Genomic DNA, 16,047 nt, shown 5'->3' with positions numbered 1-16,047 from the left:
ACGTGTCTACCATTTGGGTGACACACGCTTCCGATGTCATTGATAAACTGAATCAATGCAAAGGTTAAAAAAATGTTAACTTATCCTTCTTTTTAAAAGTTAACACAGCACTATGGTGTCATCAAAATTATAACACAGGAAGGATAGCAGGTAATGAGATTTAAGTTACCACACACATTTGCAAATACAGTAGGAAGAATACTTTAATAATTTTGTAATCATTTGGGCATACACGATGTCAAATTTGGTAAACAGAGCCTTACAACGGATAGACTCAAATCACAAAATCCAAAATAATATTAGCGAAGAATAGCAAAAGGATGATTAAGAACAAAACGAAGAATAACTGGGGCCTTATAGTACACAATATCTTCTTCCTTTCTGCAGCAACGAACAGGCATCCCTTCACTTATCACCATAATTAATTCCACTGATACTAGAGTTGGTCCTACCACTTCCTTCTAGTCTACTTCTAATGTTGCAAAATCTATAGTAAAACCTACCTTATATTTATATTTATTGAAAAAGTCTACTCCGTTCAGACCATATATGATCACAAAGTTACAATGTAGTAGAACTTTTTACAAGTCCATATGGGCAACATTTCCACTTCCTTTATTTTTTTTTATTTTTTTACAAACATTCATGTTCCTAAAGGCTTACTCTTAACTCCACCATTGTAACTTATATATGTAAACCATGATTTTCAGTGTACTATACAAAAGCAGAATTAGTTCTTTTTCCTGATGACACTAGTATTGTAATTAGTCCTTGTATACATACAGCAACAGAGAAAGCTGTTAATAATGTTCTTAAAAGAATTATTGTCTGGTATTAAGCGAATAGTCTCACTCTTAATTAAAAAAAACACATCATACACAGTTATGTCCTTCTGGGTGTACTACACCAACAATAAGACTAACACACTGTGAGGAAATAATGAATGGGGAGGGTCTGCAGCTCGTGGTCGTGCGGTAGCGTTCTCGCTTCCCACGCCCGGGTTCCCGGGTTCGATTCCCGGCGTGGTCAGGGGTTTTCTCTGCCTCGTGATGACTGGGTGTTGTGTGATGTCCTTAGGTTAGTTAGGTTTAAGTAGTTCTAAGTTCTAGGGGACTGATGAGCATATATGTTAAGTCCCATAGTGCTCAGAGCCATTTGAATGGGGAGGAAACAAAAAAATATGTGTCAATATTGACGAAAATTTAAACTGGAAGTAGTACATTTTGGAACTCCCAAAACTACTTAATTCATCAACATTTGCACTGAGAATTACAGAAAATCTTGGCGAGGGACATATCAGTAAGCTGACATATTTTGCACATTTTCATGGAATAATGTTCTGGGGTAATTCAACTTAAAGTAAGAAAGTGTTCATTGCTCAAAAAAGTGCTGCGAGAATAATATGTCGTGCACAGCCATGAATCTCTTGTAGACCACTGTTTAAGTAGTTAAGCATTTTGACTACGTCTTTACAGTATATTTATTTCATCTACTTCTACATCTTACTCCGCAAGCCACCTCATGGCGTGTGGCGGAAGGTACATTCGGTAGCACTATCTGATCCCCCCAACGCTGTTCCATGGTGTTCAATGCAAATAATCTACTACAGTCTAAAGGCAACAATGATGTACACAGTTTCCAAATTAGAAGAAATAAATGACATCCAATCTCCACATTAAGGTTTCCTTTAGCATAAAAAGGAGTGAACAAACCAGCATGCAAAGTTTTTATCACTTATTCAGTGATATAAAATGTCTGACTGACAAAAAAGTAAAATCTGCAAGAGGAAAACTGAAAATTTTTTCCCCTGAAAAACCTTCCTCTTCTGTAGAAAACTTTATATTATTGTAATGTTTGAGAGTATGGGTAGAAATTAGTAAGTCACTTGCGTATGTAAAAGAAATGGTCAGTATGTAGAATATTTACTAATTTATTTGTTATCCGATATCAAAATTATTATGATTTGTCGTGCAAATGATCCATGAAACTAACTAAGTGTACTAGAAATTCTTTCACAATCTAGAAAATAATGCATCACCTCATCTTGCACTAACACACTTACCACAGGTTCAGATTTTTCAGCCTTACATTTAAATTTAGACTCTGCCTCAAAACTTTTTTATCACTAGGGACTACAAGAATATTAGCGGAATTTCCTCCATATCTCTGAACATCTGGCTTAGTTGAACTGGGGAGTAGGAATAAATCCAAACATTTCACTACGTCTGATTTCTCGCTTTCCATGTCATCATTGTCATATTAATTCTCCAACTCGATTTCTAGATCATCATTATTCTCTATCCTCGTGCCACGCGATAAATGACTCGCTATTCTTCCTCCCTCTATATCTTTTACACTAAACACTAATAACCTCTTTTCAACTTATTTTGGTTCTTCTTCTGGGCTTCCTTCCTAATGTTCCTGCAATCTTCGAATACTCATGCTTCCTCCAGCTTCCTGACAAAGTTCCTCATCCATTTCGTCGAACGCCTTACTCTTTCGATGAGACAAGTTACCATCGTGATAAACCCACATTTTTTTGGAGTTGAAATTACTATTTTCAGTCAACACTTTTCCATCACAAATCTACTACACCACCACACATTGCATATATTCGTATTTCAAGATCTTCCTCCTCACCAAAGGTACGAAACAATCACATTACGTCAGATTCGGTTACTGGTCTATTTTATTTTCTATCATATGGTTTAGCTAACAGATTTGCAGTTTTGCAACCCACTTTACAGGCAGTTTTTAGCTCCTGTACTCTGTTGTCCCGGATTATTTTCAGGCGTAACCCCAGATACTGCCGAGATTATACTGTAAATCTGAACGTCAACTAACTGAGAGTACGATTTGTAAATAATTCCTGGTTCTCTTTTTTACGTCTATGTGGTGGACTGGTGGACAGTAGCCTCCAGTTCCGGCTCATCTGTCACAATTATTTGGTCTTTTCGTCCCCTTTCTGCTAAGATTTACGCCTGGACAATCCTGATTATGATTTCCATATGTTTTTTAAATAACTAATAAGGTTCCCTACATCACATCTAGAATCAGTATTTACAAGATCGTGTTAAAAAGGAACGTTTCCGAATTTTTAATGTGAAAATTCTTGAAAACTCTTAAGTAAACCAACCGTTATTAGCATTCTAGATCTTTATTCTTCATGTCTGAACATTTATTTCAACATAGTAATCCTGACTACGCGCTTATTTCTCACTACGAGACACCAGTTTGCTGATACCGTCACTGCAGAATGTTTGACTTTTCTGATGGAACCACACCTTTGCTTGCGACCGCTTCGTCACTTTCGAAGTGAAATCCTCGAAGTAGTTCTTCATTTTTTGGATAAAGATGACAATCAGATGGGTCCATGTCTGTACTGTAAGGAGAATGATAGGTGACAGTGATTCCAAGGTGTCGGATTGTGGCATTTGTCACAGCGCTCGTTTGTCTGCTGCCGTTGTCATGCTGAAGGAGATGGGGCACCACGTGTGGACGACTTCTTCGAATTCGGAAATCGATTACTGAACGCTATTTCCAATGCATTGACGGTGTTGTGGTACTCACCGTGATGTAGCAATTCGGAGATCTCTAGCTACAGAGGCCGCAAATATGTAGACATTAAGAATAAAGATGTAGAACCTTAATAGAGTACGTTTTATTTCAAAAATCTTGAAGAGTTTTCACATGAAAGTTCGGATGCGATAATTTCGTCCGTCATATTAGATGTTTCGGTAAGGAATGCAGCTGTGACATTCATTATTTCAATAATGAAAACTGCAACAATTCATTTTTATCCTGTTTAGCACAATGTGTTTCGAAAATTTATTCTCATTTCCAAGTGCTTTGTTCATTTGATTACATGAATGTATTTGGTGACACAGTACCTCCATGTATGCTTTTCTGAATCTCTTGCAACTTTTCGAAGTCAGACGGTATTGTGTTTCCTCCATAATACAGAATATCACACTCAGCAAATCACCATCGTCACTGGTTGTTTACTACTCATAGATTCTTCCTCCCTCTACCTCCTTTTCACCAAACGCTAATAACCTCTTTAGAATTAATTTTATTCCTTCTTCTGGGCTTCCTTCCTAATGTTCTTGCAATCTTCGTCTACTCATGCTTTCTCCAGCTTTCTGACAAGTACCTCATCCACTTATTACAAGCAAACAGTGTAACTGAAGATGTGCGTGTGTGTGAGTAAAGAGAAGAATATGTTTTTTAAATCCCTGTGGCTGCGTCAACATACTGCTCGCTTCGACATAATTCATATTGTCGGAACACAAAAATTTTTCCCAAATCCTGCTGCGTATCGACGATAATGATATGGGCCTGTAATTTAGTGGGTTACTCCTATAACCTTTCTTGAATATTGGAGTGACAAGTGCTACAATCCCGTCTTTCTGTTGGAATCTTTCGTCAGGCGAGCAGTTGTATGTAGTTCTTAAGTATGCGGCTATTGCATCAGCGTACTCTGAAAGGAACCTAATTAGTATACAATACTGACCGGAAGACTCGCTTTTATTAAATAGTTTAAGTTGTTTCATTATTTCGAAGATACCTACTTCTAATCCACTCTTGTTGGAAGCTGTTCTTGATTCAAATTCGGAAATATTACTTCGCCTTCTTTGGTGAAGGAATTTCGGAAGGTTGTGTTTAGTAACTCTGCTTTAGCAGCACTGTCATCGATAGTATTTCCATTGCTATAGCGCAGAGAAGGCACTGAGTGTGTCTTGCCGCTATCATACTTCACAAACCACCAGAATCTATTTGGATATTTGCCAGGTTTGGAAATACAGTTTGGTTGTGGAATTAGTTATAAGAATCACGCTTTGATGTCCACGCTAACTTTCGAGATTCTGTAAAAGATCGCGAAACTTGTGGGGTTTTGCGTTCGTTTATTTTTGGAATGATTTTTTTTGTTGTTGTTGCAACAGTGCTCCGACCTGTTTTGTGAAACAAGGGGGATCAACTCCGTCACTTGTTTCATTATTTGGAATAAAACTTGCAATTACTGTCGACACTACATCTTTGAGATGAAGCCACATCAGGTCTACATTTACATCGCTTTTTAGGAAGGAGCTGAGATTGTCTCATAGGAAGGCGTGATGTGTATTTTTATTTGACGAACAAATATATTTTTCTTTTATTTTTGGTGGATTTGTCAAGCCCGTGTTCACTAAACCCTGTATACGTTTTGTTGCATGTTATTGGCTCAGGATTTTTTGTTGCTACGAGGTCAAGTGTGTTTTCACAACAGTTCATTTTCGAGTGGACTCATGAAGCAATTGCTCCAGATAATTTTCAGAGAATGTGTCTAGCACAATTTCGAATGATGGTATATGCTACCACCGGTTTGAAACATGTATTTTCGCCAACATATCATGGATAAATTGTAGTCACCGCCTACTGTAATTGTGTGAGGTCATTATGTGTTTGATAATAGACTCAACTTTTCTTTGATCCTTTCCACAATTGTGTCACTTGAGATGAGAGATCGGTAAAAGGATCCAGTTATTACGTTATTCCAGTTGCTAAGGATGCCCTCGACCCATACTAACTGACAGGTACTATCTACATCAATTCGCTACATTATAAACAACTCCTAACAATAACAAACACACCACTACCTACTGTATTTAACCCATATTTTCACCTTCATTACTTCGCTTTGTACAGCCTCTGATAACCTTGTACACTCTACCTTCCTTGAAAAGTTTGGTTCTCATTTTCATAACCAAACAACTGCGAATTATTTTCCCATAACTATTTTAAATGAGATGCCTGAGGTTGTGTATCTTCGTTAATAATATGTGAGAAATTAAGCAGATCTTTAGTCCAGTTATTTACACCATCAGATACAGTACCTTCTGTTTAATGTTTCCGTCCACGTCTTCGAATTCCATGTACACGCCATGAAACGTTTGGTTCCCATAATTAAAATTTCCACATAGACAGTGCGACGTCTGAAGCACGAGAGACCTCCATCAAGGCAACTGTTGTTGCGGCTATCCTTGATTCGATAGCAGAGAGAGGGTCGCCAATAGTGGAGTGGCTAATGGCAATATCGGACACACAATTGGCACAATGGCGTCTTTCCAGGCTAGTCCTGGTCCTCGGTAGAGCATCACGAAGGACGTACGCGTGAGCGAACTTGTTGTATTCTTAACTTGTTCGCGAAGGTGGACCCGGAAAAGAAGTTAATTTACCAACGGCAACAGTCAAATAACGTTACACTTTATTTAGTAGAAAACGAAACTTATGTTTGTGGCTCTCCACTGCTGTGACTGATGTAAGCACACATGGAACAGTATATACAAATACAACTCTTGACAGACAAGAAACAGCTGCAGGTACAGAACTGCATAGACCAACCATTCTGCACGTTGAAGTCTGAATGTTTGAATGTCTGAATACAGATACTCCGCTACTTGTCTTTAGGACACCAGTTAATGCATTCCCTAAACATAAATCTTTCAATAACTAGGAAGAGTGATGGAACGTCAACTCCGTACTCTGGATCCCGGCATTTGCCTGGAGAGGTTTAAGGTAATCACGGAAAACCTATTTCCGGATCACCAGACGCGGGTTCGAATCGTCGTACTCCCGAATGACAGTCCGGTGTGTTAGCCACTAAGCAACCTCGCTCTGTGTGTAGAGTTGAAGTTCCACGGAATTTCTGTATCTGTCACCCAAGCTTATTGATGAACAGACAAGTTATAGTCGGTGCTCACAGAGATCTTAGTGTAAAGTAGCGCATTTCTGAGGCAGTTCTTAACACTCAAGAATTAGGTAATCTACAATTCTTCTTTTTTTTAAATTTTTCCCGTAGCTACCCCTTTCTACGTAATGAATATTACTTGGCTATTATCGTCTGTCATAACGGAGCATACACATATTGCATTAAGATGTCTTATAAATACATGAAAGTGTTAAGAAAGACGTAAAACGACTATGCACAACACATCCGTCTCATCCGGAAATGAACACTTCCAGTGTTGTATACGTAACACACTCGTCACTCAACATGCTACAGACTTTCCTTTGTAGTCGACTCCTAATTAATGGGCTGGGGTCTGTGACACTGAGGCAATCTCGTAAAATAATGTAACACATTTAAAGAAGAGAACAAACACAATGAAGCGAGAAAATAAAGCTTTGCATATTAACCAAGCACATATTCCACCTAACACACCCACTGAAAGCAACTGGTCATATTTTGGCCAGAGCCTGACATGCCATCAGTCACCAGTCACTATGATTAATGAACAGTGCCGAAGAGCTGAAACAGCGTGGAATGACGTATCCCTTGCAGTATATACTATATGCCTCTAAAGATCCCCAGCACCGAATTCAAGCCGTCCAGTTGTAACCTTGGACTGTACTATCTCCAGAGGAGTCATTAAGATGTACAGTTGACAACGCTATCTGCTTTGTACGCAAAGATACATTGCGACAAGCAAAGGCTCACTAGAATAGTTACAGGCCTCCGACGGAGTAATTCACGCAAAACTGAATGACCGGACAGTTTATTGAGAAAATGCTACAGGCCACTCTCATTGGCAAAGGTGACAGGTAACTCTTCGTATTATCACACGTCTTATTTCATCTTGTAAATATAAATAAGACACTAGCAGTAAAGCTATTGTTACAATATTTTGACATCGTTGACAGTATCTGCTAACAACCTTAAACAAATTAGTGGAGCACGGAAGAAAAAATAGTGGGACAATATCCACCCTACAACACTTTTACGAAAGTATTTTGCTTCGGTCCTCTACAACGCTGTTTCTTACGCAAAAAGTATATAGTTCGATCGGAAAAAAGTGTCATAAATTTTATCTATATTAACGACACAGAAGACAAGCCGAGTAGTCGTATGATATTGTTGGCAGATGATGCTGTCATTTATCGTCTTGTTAAGTCATCAGATGACAAAAAAATTGCAGAATGATTTAGATATCTGCATGGCGCGAAAAGTGGCAATTGACCCTGAATTAAGAAAAGTGAGAAGATATTCACATGAATACTAAAATAAATCCGCTAAATTTCGATTATGTGATAAGTCACACAGTTATGAAGGCTGTAAATTCAACTAATTACCTACGGATTGCAATTATAAATAACCTAAACTGGAATGATCACATAGAAGATGTTGTGGGTAGATCAAACCAAAGACTGCGATTCATTGGCAGAACACTTAGAAAATACGACTGTTGTACTAAAGAGACTGCTTACACTACGCTACTCCATCCTATTCTGAAGTATTGCTGTGCTTTGTGGGATCTGCATCAAGTGGAACTGACGGATGACATCGAAAAAGTTCACTGGTTTTGTATTATCGCGAAATAGGGGAGATAGTACCACAGACATGATACGTGAATTGGAGTGGCAATGATTAAAACAAAGGCGTTTTTCGTTGCAACGGGATAGTCTCATGAAATTTCAATTACCAGTTTTCTCCTCCGATTACGAAAACATTCTGTTGGCACCACCTTACATAGGGAGAAATGATCATCACGATAAAATAAGAAAAATCAGGGCTCGCACAGAAAAACTTAAGTGCTCGTTTTTCCCTCGTCCCTTTCGAGAGTGCAACGATAGAGAGACAGCTTGAAGAAGGTTCATTGCAGTCCTCTGCCTGGCACTTTATTGTGAGTAGCACAGTAATTACGTAGATGAGGATGGAGACGTCGATGTTGGTATAAATTTGCCACGTTGTCAGCTGGAAGAGAGCGAAAATCGCACTCAGTATATTAACTTATTGTGGATGTTCACTGATGATCCAGATGAGATGATCACCTGCTTAACAGCGTTTTGGTCCAGTAATGGAACGCAATACCACTGCCGTCTTGCTTGACATGGACTGGAAAAATCAAAATGCCTCTGAGCAAAAATGGTTCAAATGGCTCTGAGCACTATGCGACTTCTGAGGTCATCAATCGCATAGAACTTAGAACTAATTATACCTAACTAACCTATGGACATCACGCACATCCAGGCCCGAGGCAGGATTCGAACCTGCGATCGTAGCGGTCGCTCGGTTCCAGACTGGAGCGCCTAGAACCGCACGGCCACTCCGGCTGGCAACTGGAAAAATCCTTGACAGGTTTTCCTAGGTAGTTGGAACCGGATATATACACAAACGTCCCGCAGATCCCGACTGGCCGATGGTTTGTCGAAGCAGAACATATGTTGCAAGCAACAAGGATGTGTTCCATCGTGTTCATTTCAGGCGAATTTTCTGGCAAAGACATCACCGTCGGTTCACTGTCATACTCCTCATACCGCTGTAACACGAATGTAGTGTTTTGACTCCTTATGGAAGACGCCATGGCTGTCAGGGGAAGTATGAAGGAGGAAGTCATGCAAGTGGTTGTTGGACAGTAATGCCTTGATGCCTATGATTACTACCACAGGTACCGTGGAAGACTAGAAGAACGTCCTCAGCGGCCTGCGTTCATAGCGCGTAATTCGTATTTCGATCAGGCGTTCACCTGTTTGACGGCTTATCCGTATACGACCATCGAACTCGCATCACAAGAATGTGATACATTCGACGAGGCGACACGCTTCCATTGATGTACGGTCCAGTCTCGATGATCTTGTGCCGGCTACAATGGTAATTGGCTATGTCGTTGTGTTAGCATAAAAACAGGTAGGGATCGCCTGCTGCAGAATCCCATCTTTAACAATGTGCGCATAACGTTGTGCTACTAAACAATTGCACTTGCACAAGCACTTTAGTCGTAATATCTGCCACAGATCACCACCTATTTTACACAACGGGATTGCTACCGATCTCCACGTGTTGTGACGCGTGAAAGTTCTACACGTTTCCGACCACATGTTTTATCGCCTCAAACCAGTTACCATAGACATCCACGACAATAACAGGCAAGCAGTAGACTAACTTCACCGTTTGACAAGGTGGTCGTCCCCTAGTGATCGGGATATGAATCATCCCTTAGTGATAGTCGCTTCCATCAGTTTATATCCACATTTTCGATGCATACCTTTACTTTAAAGTTTAATAAGTCACTGATGCAAAATACTAACGCGAATTCTTTACAGACGAATGGAAAAACTGGTAGAAGCCGACCTCGGGGAAGATCAGCTTGGATTCCGTAGAAATATTGGAACACGTGAGGCAAATCTGACCATACGACTTATCTTAGAAGCTAGATTAAGGAAAGGCAAACCCACGTTTCTAGCATTTGTAGACTTAGAGAGAGCTTTTGACAATGTTGACTGGAATACTCTCTTTCAAATTCTAAAGGTGGCAAGGGTAAAATACAGGGAGCGAAAGGCTATTTACAATTTGTACAGAATCCAGATGGCAATTATAAGAGTCGAGGGACAAGAAAGGGAAGCAGTGGTTGAGAAGGGAGTGAGACACGGTTGTAGCCTCTCCCCGATGTTATTCCATCTGTATATTGAGCAAGCAATGAAGGAAACGAAAGAAAAATTCGGAGTAGGAATTAAAATCCATGGAGAAGAAGTAGAAACTTTGAGGTTCGCCGATGACATTGTAATTCCGTCAGAGACAGCAAAGGACTTGGAAGAGCAGTTCAACGGAATGGATAGTGTCTTGAAAGGAGGATATAAGATGAACATCAACAAAAGCAAAACGAGGATGGTGGAATGTAGTCGATTAGGTGAGGGAATTAGATTAGGAAATGAGACACTTAAAGTAGTAAAGGTGTTTTGCTATTTGGGGAGCAAAATAACTGATGATGGTCGAAGTAGAGAGGATATAAAATGTAGACTGGCAATGGCAAAGAAAGCGTTACTGAAGAAGAGAAATTTGTTATCATCGTGTATAGATTTAAGTGGCAGGAAGTCGTTTTTGAAAGTACTTGTATGGAGCGTAGCCATGTACGGAAGTGAAACATGGAAGATAACTAGTTTGGACAAGAACAGAATTAAAGCTTTCTAAATGTAGTGCTACACAAGAATGCTGAAGATTAGATGGGTAGATCATATAACTAACGAGGGGGTATTAAATAGGACTGGGGAGAAGAGAAGTTTGTGGCACAACTTGACTAGAGGAAGGGATCGGTTGGTAGGGAATGTTCTGAGGCATCAAGGGAACACCAATTTATTATTGGATGGAAGCGTGGAGGGTAAAAATCGTAGAGGGAGACCAGGAGATGAATACATTAATCAGATTCAGAAGGATATAAGTTGCGGTAGGTACTGGGAGATGAAGAAGCTTGCACAGGATAGAGTAGCATGGAGAGCTGTATCAGTCCAGTCTCAGGACTGAAGATCACAACAACAACAACAACAACAACACTTTTACTAGTCCCTCACTGCGGCTGTATACTTTCCTTATCGCATCACATTCACGCAGCTTTACCGCGCGATGTTCTGTTTCGTAGTGCGTGTATTTTGGTAGTCTGTCTAGCCATTCGCTCTTGGCTAATGAGTGACCAACGATGGATTACACGGTAAAACTTGAACTTTAGATCGCAATTCAGCGGCCCAATGTTACCTGCCAAATCATTATTTGTGTGTGTGTGTGTGTGTGTGTGTGTGTGTGTGTGTGTTGTCTTGTAGCATGCAACATCCTTCGTTTTTAAAAATGTCTTCTCGTGAAGAACAATGTGTCCGTACTAATTCTTCAGTCGAATGCTGTATGTGCGGCGGTGCGGAAATCGCAGACTTTCGGGAAGTTATGATACACGGAATTATCATACGCTTCACTCTCTAGTCTGTGGACCTTGTGCGCGTGCTAAATAAGATGGATCCACAATTGCGAGCAAAATATACTGTTCTGCAAAATTTAAGGGAGAGCTAGATAATGTAATGTATTAACTACTCGATGAAAAGCGTGAGAGAGTTAATCTCCCATTTGTGCTCAAAATGTTGGATGACAGCGTAAGGCTAGTGCGACTATGGTGCTAAAAGGGGCCGCCCCCGCAAAGAGAGGTTGTAGAATTTGTAGGGAAAGAAACATAAATCAATTTGATACAGAGAAGTTGGGAGCCGACGACTTCTGTTTTTTCTTTACTTGGTTCAAATGGATCTGAGCACGGCACTTGACATCTGAGGTCATCAGTCCCCTAGAACTTTGAACTACTTAAACCTAACTAACCTAAGGACATCACACACATCCATGCCCGAGGTAGGATTCGAACCTGCGACCGTAGCGGTCGCGTGGTTCCAGACCGTAGCGCCTAGAACCGCTCGGCTACCCCGGCCGGCTGAAGGAATGGGGAAAGACCGTGTTTGTCACTGGGGAACAGTTACGATGTACTACGAGGGTGTTCTTCACGGCCCGGAGACTGCGTGTGGGCTACTTCACGTGGGAAAGGTGGAAGAATTGTGACGAGTGTAGCCCAGAAATTAGGACTGAATTCTGGACATACCCTCATATGGCGAGAGATGGGGAGACATAATGCTTCTAGATACTGTCGTATGTGGTGGCTTTAGTGCTTTACGATTATTGTGTTGGGAGGAAGAACGGGCGAGCACACTGAACGCTGTGAAGGTTATTGTGATAATATACCCCATCCCAAAGTGTGTATTTTCACGGTTGTATTCGGCCCCAATTTCATTTTTATGTATCAAAATGCGTGAGCGCATCGAACAGTGTCGGTGGATAAACTTTTGGAACTAGAGGGCAATGGGAGAATGGACTGGACTGCCCGTTCCCCTGACATGAATCCTGTCGATGACTTCTGAGATGCTGAGAGGAAACGCACTCCAGAGCGTCCACGTGCCTCAGTGACAACCCAGCTGTTCCCGTTCACACTGGCGGAGCAGTCGAACGTCGTATCACCACAGCTCCTTAGCAACCAGCACGGGGGCACGTTCAAGAGCATGCGCTGTCTCCCTTGGCGATCATATAGGTTATTACGAACATGGCTTGCCTTTTGTAACATAAGGAGAAGTACCATGAATACCAGTGATTCCAGTGTAATTAATGTCTTTGAGTAAAAGTGTCATTCCTTTTCCATTTTATTGCCTGTTTTTTCCCGTTGCCTTCTGAACCATATTACAACAGTTCAATCTATGTATCGTCCAGGTTTCATCGACATTTGTTACTTGGTTGCGCTACATTATGCGATAGTTATTTTCGTCCTTAAATTTTGGTCACCAGTGTGTTTTTCGTTATTTTCCTCCAGCCTATAAACACTGCCCAAAAACTGTATATAGCAAAATCATCAACTAGAGTCATTTCAACTCAAATTTTCTGTCGTATTTGTACTGTGTGACAGACCGGGATTAGGACAATGAATTTCTCGCTATTAACAGAATCTTCTGTCTGTTCTTGATAGAACAACATTGTAATAAATGAAAAGCACCAGTTTGTTTTTGTTCTACAATATTACTTTTATTGTTACCGGTTTTCGGCTTACAAGGCCGTCTTCAGACATCTCATTAGACGATTAACGCGCAGCCGATTGCATCAGTAGGCATGTTTCAGCAATACCCTCTTCATTGCTTCTGTTCTGGGAGAGTACGCCCAGTCACATACTCTGCTGTACTAGGTCTCGTGGATAGCACTAGCAAGTTGCAACATGACTAGGATTGGGTAGATATCCAGAATGAATCACTTTTCAGCGAAGCTCTAAGACTTTATTTTACTGGAAGTAGTTTACAATATTTCGTCCTTGTTTGGTAGATTTTGTAAGTTTAAGAAGACTAGAAAATAATTGAGGTAGTCTGTAGTTTTGTAGCAGGTTTGTGGAAAAAAATGCCTTTACCAAAGTTATCGAAGGAATTTAAACAAAAAGGATACTTTTGAAACTTCCTGCCTAATTATCGTCTACTGGACCAAACTCGAAACCGGAACCTCACCTTACAAGTTCGAGATATGGTCAACCAGAAGACTTTGGTGTATCAGGAAGACTCACAAGCAAAGCACCCTCTATTACTGTGTAAACGTGCCACGAGAACAAAAAGTATTGAGACTTGTTTAATAAAAAATTTATGAAGTTTGGGATGGTCGTTTTCATGCTTCATGTGTTCCAGATATTGTAGATAGTTGTAGAACTAGCTAGAAACAGAAAATATAACTCCGATTGGCATGTGAGGTATACGGACGTTTCAGTGCATAATGTCTTTAAAAACTCCGTAAGGGCATATATTAGATGTGTCATATTCTGGAGCACAAGATTAGCCTCACATCGTAGGCTATCATCCTGAATAAACTAACCACTATAACTAGAGAAAGACGTTAACACTGGAAGTATGAATAGTTGAATAAGAACCTGCGTCACAACCGTGCAAGAGAACTCCAAAGGTAAACGAGCTTCCTGGACACATGTGGCACGTCATCTCCGGCGAATCGGTCAGTAGCACCAGTGCAGTGTAGACAGAATAAGCAACCCTCATCCTAGGAACACCACTCAGCAGGGCATGAGCAGAACCAGGGGAAGCGTCATGGCGAGCCATAGTCCACCAAAAAACACAAGAAGCAACGGTAAGGTGTATAACAGACAATAAGGATTGGAACCTAGGGAAACCTTTATACAAAAAGATATCTAGGATGGCAGATCTTAACAGCATTACAAGTAGATATTAAAATAACGTAACACAGTGTCACAATAACATGTAATAAGTTAAGCCACAGAGTGAGAATACAACGATGCTGCGAAAGCCATAGCAAGAGAGTAACATACTTATTTGTGTCACAGTGGTTCTCTTCTCTCCAAAGGTCTCTTTAATTTTCCTGTAGGCAGTATCTATCTTACCCCTAGTGAGATAAGCCTCTACATATTTACAATTGTCCTCTAGCCATCCCTGCTTAGCCATTTTGCACTTATTGTCGATCTCATTTTTGAGATGTTTGTATTCCTTTTTGCCTGCTTCATTTACTGCATTTTTAGTTTCCTCCTTTCATTAATTAAATTCAATATTTCGTATGTTACCCAAGGATTTCTATTAGCCCTCGTCTTTTTCCTACTTGATCGTCTGCTGCCTTCACTACTTCATCCCTCAGAGCTACTCATTCTTCTTTTACTGTATTTCTTTCCCCCATTCCTGTCAATTGTTCCCTTGTGCTCTCCCTGAAACTCTCTACAACCTCTGGTTCTTTCAGTTTATCCAGATCACATCTCCTTAAACTAGCACAATTTTGTAGTTTTTTTTTAGTTTTAATCTACAGTTCATAACCAATAAATCGTGGTCAGAGTCCACATCTGCTAATGGAAATGTCTTACAATTTAAAACCTGATTCCTAAATCTCTGTCTTACCATTATATAATCTATCTGACACCCTTTAGTATCTCCAGGGTTCTTCCATGTATACAACCTTCTTTTACGATTCTTGAACCAAGTATTAGCTATGATTAAGTTATGCTCTGTGCAAAATTTTACCAGACGGCTTCCTCTTTCATTTCTTCCCCCCAATCCATATTCACCTACTGTGTTTCCTTCTCTCCCTTTTCCTACTGACGAATTCCAGTCACCCATGGCTATTAAATTTTCGTCTCCCTTCACTACCTGAATAATTTCTTCTATCTCACCATACATTTCATCAATTTCTTCATCATCTGCAGAGCTAGTTGGCATATAAACTTGTACTACTGTAGTAGGCGTGGGCTTTGTGTCTATCTTGGCCACAATAATGCGTTCACTATGTTGTTTGTAGTAGCTTACCCGCATTCCTATTTTTTTATTCAATATTAAACGTACTCCAGCATTACCCCTATTTGATTTAGTATTTATAACCCTGTATTCACCTGACCAAAAGTCTTGTTCCTCCTGCCACCGAACTTCACTAATTCCCACTATATCTAACTTTAACCTATTTATTTCCCTTTTTAAATTTTCTAACCAACCTTCCCGATTAAGGGATCTGACATTCCACGCTCCGATCCGTAGAATGCCAGTTTTCTTTCTCCTGATAACCACGTCCTCTTGAGTAGTCCCCGCCCAGAGATCCGAATGGAGGACTATTTTACCCCGGAATATTTTGCCCAAGAGGACACCATCATCATTTAATCATACAGTAAAGCTGCATGCCGTCGGGAAAAATTACGTCTTTAGTTTCCCCTTGTATTCAGCCGTTCGCAGTACCAGCACAGC

Source organism: Schistocerca piceifrons, chromosome 6, assembly GCF_021461385.2.
Source record: "Schistocerca piceifrons isolate TAMUIC-IGC-003096 chromosome 6, iqSchPice1.1, whole genome shotgun sequence".
Classification (NCBI taxonomy): Eukaryota; Metazoa; Arthropoda; class Insecta; order Orthoptera; family Acrididae; genus Schistocerca; species Schistocerca piceifrons.
This window is presented reverse-complemented; position numbering follows the sequence as displayed.